Below are 7,549 nucleotides of genomic sequence, written 5' to 3'. Positions count from 1 at the left end.
CCCAACCCCGAGGAATTCTTAATCTCAGGAAACAAATTGAGGGTTGCAGGAGTGGTGGGGGGTGGGAGGGATGGCGTGGCTGGGTGATAGACATTGGGGAGGGTATGTGCTATGGTGAGCGCTGTGAATTGTGTAACACTGTTGAATCACAGACCTGTACCTCTGAAACAAATAATACATTATATGTTAAAAAAAAAAAAAAAGAAGAAGAAGAAGAAGATAGCAGGAGGGGAAAAATGAAGGGGGGGAAATCGGAGAGGGAGATGAACCATGAGAGACGATGGACTCTGAGAAACAAACTGAGGGTTCTAGAGGGGAGGGGGGTGGGGGGATGGGTTAGCCTGGTGATGGGTATTAAAGAGGGCACGTACTGAATGGAGCACTGGGTATTATACACAAACAGTGAATCATGGAACACTACATCAAAAACTAATGATGTAATGTATAGTGATTAACATAACATAGTAAAATAAAAATAAATAAATAAAAATCTTAAAAAAAAAATCGTCATGCCATACCTAAGGTCATCCAGGTTTTCTCTTGTTATCTTCTAGTAGTTTTATAGTTTTGCCCTCTTACTCATTTTTGTGTTCTCATGATAGTGCCAGGCACATAGTATAGAGTCAATAATAGTTTAATAATCCATTTCCCAGGTCATAATGTGAAGGTAAGTCTTAATGAAACAGTTTTCACCCTCCATAACTAGTAACTTTTTTTCTTTTTTTTTTTAGTGGAAGTTTTTAAATGTGTTATAAAATATTGAGTAGTTAACAAAAGATTTAAAACATGTAAAAGATGGGTAAAATGCAACAGAAACAGTCCAGAAACAGACCCGCATATACTGTCCATTGACTTGTGACAGAGAGATTAAGTGTAATACAATGAGGAAAGGATGGACTTTTCAATACATGGGGCTAGGGAAATTTGGTATCCATCTAGAAAAGAAAGATAAAATTGACCCCTATGTTAAAACACACTCAGATACTTATTTAAGGTGGGTTATAGACCTATGAAAGGTACAGTAATTAGCAAGAAAATACAGAAGAATATTTTATTCTATGGGATAGGCAATGATTTCTTCAACAGGATACAAAAACTACTAACCCTACAAGAAAAAATGATGTGTATTTTGTCAAAATCTAAAACTTCCATCCATCAAAAGACATTAATAAAGTAGGAAAAACAAACAATAGCTGGCATAATGTTACTAATACAAAAGATTTCTATCCAAAATATATAAAGAACACCTACAAATCAATAATGAAGAGATACAGAATTTAAGTATGGGCAAAATATTATGCAGGCATTTCACAAAAGAAGGTATCTGAGTGCCCAATAAGCTCACGAAAAGGTTTTGACATCTTTTCTTGTTAGTGAAATGCAAAATAAACCCAAATGAGATACCACTACACACCCAGTAAGTGATAAAAATCCAAAGGACTGACAATACCAAGTATTGATATAGGTAAGAGAGTAACTGGACTCATACATAACTGGTGGGTGTAAAGTGATACAAACACTTTGGAAAAATGTTTGACAGTTTTTTATAAAATTGACCAACATTTATACTCGTGGGTATGTATCCAAAGAAACAAAAGCATATGTTCACAAAAATATATAAGAATGTTCAGAGCATATTTTTTCAGAAAAGCCTAAAACTGGAAATAATCCAAATGTCCACCAGTAGGTGAATAATAAACAAATTATGGTGATAGTTGAGCAAGGGGAATACTAAAGAGGAAGATACATACAACAACATGGATGAATATCAAAAGTAATACACTGAGAGAAGCCAGACACAAAACAGGAGATGCTACATGATTTATGTGAGGTCCAATTGTTCCAACACCATTTGTTGAAAAGACAATAATTTCTCCATCAAACTACCTCTTCATCTTTGCCCAAAATCAACTGACCAAATTTGTGTGAGTCTTTTTCTGGATTCTCTCTTCTGTTCAACTGATCTAAGTGTATATGTCTTCATCAGTACCTTAGATGATGATTATAGTAGCTTCACAGTAATTATTAAAATTGGGTAGTGTGATCCCTCCAATGATATTCTTCTTTTTCAAAATTGTTTTCAATACTCTAGTTCCTTTGCCTTTCCATGAAAATTTTCCAGTTAGATTGTCTGTATCTACAAAAATATCTTGCTGAAATTTTTATGGAAATTGCATTAAACCTATAGATCAATACAAGGGAGAACTGACATCATAACTAAATTGAGTCTTGCAATCTTGAATACAATGTCTCCCCATTTATTTAGATCTTTAATTTCTTCCATCACTGTTTTGTAGTTTTCAGTATACGGATCCTGCATGTTTTACTAGATTTATCTAAAGTTTGTTTTCTAAATTTTACTTCCAATTGTTCACTGCAAGTATATAAAAATACGACTGACTTTTTTAAGTTCATTTTGCAACTTGAGTCTTTGATAAGTTCACTTATGAGTTCTAGGAGCTTTGTCATAGATTCCTCAGTATTTTATTTTATATATAATTCGAGTTCCTAATATAATCATGAATAGATTTTAATTTTGTCATAGGCTTTTTTTTTTTTTTTGGTCATATGCTTTTGCTGTACCAGTTGATATGAGTATTTGTTTTTTCTTCTATCATTTAATGTGGGAGGTTACACTGATTTGTGAATTTGGACCAATCACATATTCCTGAGATAAACCCTACTTGGTCATAGTGTATTATTCTTTTTATATATTGCTGCATTTGATTTGCTGATATTTTGAGGATTTTTGCATTTACATTCATGAGGGCTGTGGTCTGTGGTTTTCTTGTAATGTCTATGCCTCGTTTTGTTATCAGGGTAATGCTGTGTCCTTCACAAACTAGGCAGGGAGTGTTCTCTTCTATTTTCTGAACAAAATTGTGTAGAACAGATGTTATTTCTTTAAATGTTTTGTAGCATTCACCAGTGAAACCATCTGGACCTGCAGTTTTGTTTTTGGAAAGAATTCAATTTCTTTATAGATATAAGACTATTCCAGTTATCTGTCTCTTTGGTGAATTTTGGTAGTCTGTGGCTTTCAAAGAGTAAGTACAGTTTAAGTTGTGTAAGTTATGTGCAGAGTTGTCTGTAGTATTTTTTAATCCTTTTAATGACCTGTCGAGTCAGTAGTGATATCCTCTTTTATTCCTGATAGTGATCATCTCTGTCTTATTTTTTTCCCTAGTTGGTTTTGTTAGATCAACTGTATTGATCTTTTCAGAACATCATCGTTTAATTTCATTTATCCTCTCTACTACTTTGCTATTTCACTGATTACCAATCATCTCTTTATTCTTTATCACGTCTTTGTTTAATTTGGTTTTATTTTGTATTTTTTCTATTTTCTTAAGGTAAAAGCTTAGATTATTGATTAGAGACTGTTCTTCTTTTCTTTTTTTTTTTTTTTGTATCCAAAATCTGTTTATTGGGATAGTTTCCCACTCATGTTGATTCATGGTGCTTTTAGTGCTGCTTTCATCTGAAGAAGCATCCTTCTGTAAGCCTTGCTTTTCCTCCTGTGGGCTGGCAGAGGACAATGGAGCAGCAAACACAAAACTACCATTTGTGTGTGGCTAAAGATGGTGGTGACTTTGTATCATCCCAGGCACCTCACATCCATGAAGTAGGAGTTGGGGCTCTGCACCAGGCACTTCTTGTGCTTTCTCTTCTCTTCCAGGGATGGGGACAGGAGGTCCTTCATGAGGGGCATGTTCCCGTGGGGGAAGTCATCACCACCAGAAAGTGACTGTTCTTGTAATATAAGCATTTAAGGCTATTAATGCCCCTCTAAGGTTAGGGGCATCCCATAAATTTTGATGTGTTGTGTTTTCATATTCATTCAAAACATTTTTAAATTTCCCATGAAATCTCCTCTTTGGCTTAGGATTGTTTAGAAATGTATCATTAACATCAGGATTTTTTTAGTTATCTTTCTGTTACTGGTTTCTACTTGAATTCAATCATACTTTATATGATTTCAAAATTTTTAAGATTTATTTTATGACCCAGGTATGGTCAAACTTGATGAGTGTCTCAGGGGCACTTGATAAGAATATGCATTCTTGGAGCACCTGGGTGGCTCAGTCGGTTGAGTGTCCGACTCTTGATCTCAGCTCAGGTCTTGATCTCAGGGTCATAAGTTTAAGCCCCGCACTGGGCTCTATGTCTGGGCTTGGAGTGTACTTAAAGAAAGAACATACATTGTCTTGTTATTGGGTGGAGTTTTCTACAAATGTCAATCAGATCCAGTTCCTTTAGAGTGTTATTTGGTTCTTCTATATTCTTGTTAATTTGCTGTCTACTAATTTTATCAATAACTGAGAGTGCAGTATTGAAGTCCCCATGTAGAACTGTGGATTTATCTACTCCTTTCAGTTCTATCACTTCTTTCTTCATGTATTTTGAACCTCTATTCTCAGGGTGCATACACATTTAGGTTTATTAGGTTTTCTTTGATGAATGGAACTTTTTTATCATTATGTACTGTCTTTTTGTATCCCCGAAATTTTCCTTGATCTGAAGTCTACTGCATCTAATATTAATATATGCACTCCTTTCTTCTGAAGGGGCAACCCTGATAAACTCTTATTATTATTTATTTTCAGGGTTTTGGGGGTTTCCACATAGTCATACCTGAAAATAATTATAAAGTTTCTTTCTAATTTTCCTAGCTTTAGGAACTTTTTATGACTTATTTATTCTTAGAATGGCAAGGATAGATATGTACCATTGCTACCCTAATATAATCCCTCATCACATTCTACTCAAGTTACAACTTACTCCTTTTTTAGCCTAAATGCTTATGCAGCAGTTTTAGCTAAGGGCTGTATGGTTACTTTTATACCTTTTCAGTTGGAGAAGGTTGTGTTCCTTGCTCAAACACACAGCTTAGGATGAATCAAAGAGGTTCGGTGACAAAGAAAACCATTACCCAGCTGCCCAAATCTGCCTAAAAATCCAGAGGCTCAACCAGATTTGCCTTCTACTCTCTTTGTTGGACTCCTACATTCTAGTCTGCCCCTTTTCAATCTACCCATACACAGCAGCTAACATGCTGTTCCAAAGACAACCGTACCTAGTAACCCCATTTCTGCTTTTCGAGGGCCTGCAGTAACTCCTCATTGCCTAACAGACCACATTCTCAATGCCTGGGCTTCGCTTCCATGGCTCCCTAACGCCAGTCTCCCCCAGTACCTGACTTTCCACCAAGCTCCACAACACACACTCCCTTCTACAAAGTGCCCCTATTCCCACTCACTGTGCAAACAACATCCACTCCCACCTGCGCATGCTTGGTCTCCTTCCTACGGACTGTCTGCTCTTCTTCCTATTTAACTCTGAACTACTCTCAAAGGCTCCCTTTCAAGTTGCACCTCCTCCAGGACGCTTCTCAAGCAACAAAAGGAAAGAGAATTTCAGAGCGTTCTGGCGTTCTTTGTATCTGGCCATGGCCAGTTCGGGACTGGGCAGTGCCTGGATTCAACTGGGTTCTACTGTGCCAAACTTGGGCAAATCTCTTACCTTCTCTTGACTAGTCTGTGCTCCCATAAAACAGAGTCAAGGGGGCTCCCACTGCACTGAGTTTACACATTTATCATTGTCCTCATGATCACTCCACTCTCCCACTCCAAATCTTTCTGACCTTTGACTCAGCACCTCTTGGTTGCATGCTTACATTCTCTTGCTAATCCTTCTAGACGAATCTACCCCATCAGGAATATTTCTGTATTTTCTGTATTTGCAAAATATTTCTGTATTTTTCTCAATATTGAACATAATAAACATTTATTGAATAGGAGGCGAAACTGCCTATTTCTCTCACAGAATAGATATAAGGGGGGTGTGTTTGCAAGGAAACACAACAGGCACATTCTAAATGCCTCGAGGATAACCACTAAGGGAGCACTGCTTCTCCTCCCTCCTCTATTATATTCCACAGAATCCAAGGAGACTGGGGACAATCAAGACAGGCAGGACAACAATCTTCTTAAAAATCAAAGAACAACCTGCAGCAGTCCTTTATCCTCACTTTTCTGTAAAACCAGGAGATGCAGAGTAAGGCCAGGTGGGAAGGGTTTCATTGGAAACACAACCAGGGTTTCCAATGCAGTAGGGGTAGGTGGGGTGGGGAAGGAAGTTGAATGGCTTTCTTTTTTTTTTTTAATTTTTTATTTATTTGCAAGAGAGAGAATGAGAGACAGCATGAGAGGGAGGAGGGTCAGAGGGAGAAGCAGACTCCCTGCTGAGCAGGGAGCCCGGATGTGGGACTCGATCCCGGGACTCCAGGATCATGACCTGAGCCGAAGGCAGTCGCTTAACCAACTGAGCCACCCAGACGCCCTGAATGGCTTTCTAACAACAATCTGACCCTGATGGTTAACCGTGATTCAGGATATCTACCACTTTAAGATTTGTGGAAAGTAAAGGAGGTCTTTAAAAAAAAAAAAAAAAAAGGTAAAGAGAAAGAAGAAATCAAAAGTAAAAATAAGGAAAGAGCGGGACATAATAAAGGAATACAGAAAGCAGGAAGGGTACCAAGCTGGAGGAGCATACCAGATGGAAATGAAGAATTAATATGCAATGTATGTGTACATATTCATATTTACATATGAACTTCCTTGTCTTTCACTCCAGCCTCTGTAGCTGCTCAAGGTACAGAAAAGTTATAAAACAATCTTTGTAGGTTTATGCACAATGACAGGATTGGGTGTGTGACTTGGCATGCCCCACCCCCATTCAAGAGAGGGTGTATCAGGATCTGAAAGACCCCAGTGAGGTGGTGCACTCTACAAATATTAGGCTTATCAAAAAGGGCATTAAAAGCCTAACAAACACTGTCTAGATAACTATACTTTTAGCAGCAATAAAAATACAAAATGCAGGGGCGCCTGTGTGGTTCAGTCAGTTGAACATCTGACTCTTGATCTCAGCTCAGGTCTTGATCTCGGGGTCATGAGTTCAAGCCCCATGCTGGGCTCCACAGTGGGCATAAAATGCAGTCAGTAACTCTGACAGAGAAGGAAGCAACTGCCCTTCTGAATGTTGAGGAGAAATCCCAAAACCTGACACCAAAGACCTGAGGTCCAGATGCTTGTGAGCCACGGACAGGAGTGATTTGAGTGAGTGAGCCCCATTCCATACTGACACCCTCAGTCACCTGGACCAGGAGAAACGTCAGCTTCTCTGTGGCATTCTGGGACAAACTTGTCCACAGGAGGGTCTTGGTGGAGGAGGGCCCACCTTCCCGTGACCATGCTTTTGTGCATGCTGAACTGTGCATGTTGGTTTCTGCAGGTCCTTATGGCGTGCAAAGCAAATTCCCATCACAAGAGAGAGTGAGCAGAAAGGTGCACAGCAGCACAGAGATGTGACCACAGCCTTGGTCAACAGTGACAGGTAAGGAAGCCTAACTGTCCATTGAGCCCACGGGCCCAGGTCTGTTTGCATGAAAACTGCCGCTGTGTAACGAGTGGATCGAGAAAACCAATACTCCAGATACGCAGAGAATGTTCTAGAACACAGTTATGGCTGTGACTCGTCAAGTCTG

General features: G+C 38.7%; 1 pseudogene; it reads right to left on the bottom strand.

The window, feature by feature from the left end:
- Nucleotides 1-3,465: 3,465 nt before the first annotated feature.
- LOC115942622 (small ribosomal subunit protein eS27-like pseudogene) lies at nt 3,466-5,728 on the bottom strand (annotated as a pseudogene).
- Nucleotides 5,729-7,549: the final 1,821 nt, after the last annotated feature.

The sequence above is a fragment of the Leptonychotes weddellii genome, unplaced genomic scaffold (assembly GCF_054177405.1).
Source record: "Leptonychotes weddellii isolate Sample4059 unplaced genomic scaffold, ASM5417740v2 HiC_scaffold_10263, whole genome shotgun sequence".
Lineage (NCBI taxonomy): Eukaryota > Metazoa > Chordata > Mammalia > Carnivora > Phocidae > Leptonychotes > Leptonychotes weddellii.
Note: the sequence above shows the minus strand (reverse complement) of the source record. Positions and strands in the feature narration are given on the sequence as shown.